General features: G+C 37.8%; 1 protein-coding gene across 1 annotated transcript in view; it reads right to left on the bottom strand.

Moving 5' to 3' along the window:
* Positions 1–2679, bottom strand: part of CERS3 (ceramide synthase 3) — a 202055-nt gene that overhangs the window by 5206 nt on the left and 194170 nt on the right. The gene's annotated exons all lie outside the window — the stretch shown is intronic.

Here is a 2679-nt window from a genome sequence, read left to right as displayed (position 1 = left end):
CGTAGTGATACTGCCTCGGAAACCCAAGGAGGGGTCGCTATGAGTCGGGGCCGACTCGACGGCACATAACAACAACAACAACAACAATATAACATTACAGGGAGCTCTGGTAGCGTAGTGCCTAAGGCACTTGACTGCTAACCAGAAGGCTGGGAGTTCAAATCCACCCAGCCCCTCCTCAGAAGGAAGATGGGGCAATCTATTTCTGTAGTGATACTGCCTCAGAAACCAAGGAGGGGTCGCTATGAGTCAGGTCTGACTTGATGGCATATAACAACAACAATAACATTACAGTGGGAGTTCTGGTGGTGTAGCACCTAAGGCATTTGACTGCTAATGAGAAGGTTGCTGGTTCAAACCCACCAGCCACTCCTCAGAAGGAAGGTTGAGTTATCTACTTCTGTAGTGATACCACCTCAGAAACCCAAGGAGGGGTTGTTATAAGTTGGATCTGACACCATGGCAGTGAGTTTGGTTTTTTGGTTATAAAATTACAGTAATCAAGATGGATGGCATTAGCAAAGGGATAACATATAACTCAACTGAACCAAACAGAGAATCCAGAAGTATCCTCACATAAACACGGCCAATTAAGTTTTGACAAAGGTGCAAAAGCAATTCAATGGAGAAAGGACAATCTTTTTTTTTTTTTTTTTTTTAATGGTGTTGGAACAACTGGACATCCGTATAAAAAAAAGCAAAAAGTCTCAACCTAAACTTCATACCATATACAAAAACCAACTACAAATGGATCATAAATCTAAACAGAATCTGAAATTATAAAAAAGAAAGAAAGAAGTAGAAAACCTAAGACTTTGGGTGGAGCAATGTGTTCTTAAACATAGCATAAAAAGCATAATTCATAAAAGAAAAAAATAATAAGTTGGACTTTATTAAAATTAAAAAAATTTTCTCTGTGAAAGACATTATTCAGAGAATATAGATAAGCTACAATAGACTGGGAAAAATATTTGCAAATCACATATGTAACTTGTGAGCAGAATAAAGAATACTTAAAACTCAACAATAAGAAAACAAGCAGCTCAATTTAAAAATTGGAAAAACACATAAATAGGTATTTGCCAAAGAGGATAAAAGATGTCAAATAAGCTTATGAAAAGATATTCAACATCATTAGCCAATGGGAAAAGGCAAGTTAAAATCGTGGTGAGGTACAACTAAAAAACACAAAAACTCAATGCCCTTGAATCGGTTCCAACTCATAGCCACCCCTCCTTGGGTCTCTGAGGTGGTATCTCTATGGAAATAGATTGCCCAGTCTTCCTTCTGAAGAGTGGCTGGTGGGTTTGAACTGCCAGCCTTCTAGTTAGCAGTCAAATGCCTTGGGCACTATGCCACCAGAGCTCTGAGATACAACTGCAAGCCTATTAGAATCCATTGCATTCCTGTCAATTTTGAATCATAGAGACCCTATAGGTCAGAGTACAACTACCCCATACGGTAGTCTTTAGAGAAACAGACTACAACACTTCTCTCCCATGCTGTGGCTGGCAGATTTGAACCACTACCTTTTGGTTAGTTTCTACGTGATTAACCACTGCACTCCCAGGGCTCTTACAAACCTATCAGGATGCCTAAAACTAAAAATACTGACAATATAAAGCATTGACAAAAACACAGGGCAACTTGAACTCTAATGCATTGTTGATAGTAATGCAATATAGTACAGATATTCTGAAAAATATTTTGGCAGTTACTTATGAAGTTAAACATACATGACAGTATATCCCAGCAATCCCATCCCTGAGTAACTATTCTAGAAAAATGAACACTGATGTACACACAAAAATAAATATTTACAGCACTTCAATATTCTTAATTGCCAAACATCAGAAGTAACCCAAATGTTCCTCAGTGTTGAATGAATAAACTGTGGTATATTCTACTTAACAATAAAGAGGAACAAACACTCAAAACAGCTTGGATGGATCTCAAAGGCATTATGCTGAGTGAAAAAAGTCACATTCAATAGTCACATTATATGAAAAAATATTTCTTTTTAGAAGCCAAATGATATTATTGTTTGCCCTATAAACACTTGCTAAGTATTACTAATGTGGACATTTTGGTTGTCAGGCTATTTTTATTGTTGGTAACCCAGATGTTTTCTATTTTCTTATGCAGGGACTTTTTCAAGGACAATTCTTAATTAAGAGCTATATGTTTCTTCTTCTTCTCTAATGTTGTTCTCAAAATAATTTTGTGAAGAAAATTCCCATTACTCCTGAAGGAAAGAGATGGAGTTGCTATGGATCATTGCAAAAGGTAAATGATAATATGAATTCTTAAAACAACACTGAAAACTCAAGCTCTGTAAAAATCTAATGTTGGACATGATCCCTCACCCTCTAAGAGAGTTCACAGACATGTCTATTAAACTAAGCTTAGGGGGGAAAAAAAATATATATATATATATGTTGTTGATGTTGTTAAGTGCCGTCGAGTCGTTTCCAACTCATAGTGACCCCATGCACAGCAGAACGAAACACTGCCCAATCCCGCATCAGCCCCACAATCCCTGCTATACTTAAGCCCATCATCACAGCCACCATGTCAATCCATCTTGTTGAAGGCCTCCCCCTCTTTCGTTGACCCTCCACCCTACCAAGCATGACATCCTTCTTCAGGGAATGGTCCCTTCTTACAACATGACCAAAA

This window comes from Orycteropus afer, unplaced genomic scaffold (genome assembly GCF_000298275.1).
Source record: "Orycteropus afer afer isolate SDZICR_OR568_19922 unplaced genomic scaffold, OryAfe1.0 scaffold00019, whole genome shotgun sequence".
Classification (NCBI taxonomy): Eukaryota; Metazoa; Chordata; class Mammalia; order Tubulidentata; family Orycteropodidae; genus Orycteropus; species Orycteropus afer.
The sequence above is the reverse complement of the archived record's forward strand: the minus strand, read 5'-3'. Positions and strand labels throughout refer to the sequence as shown.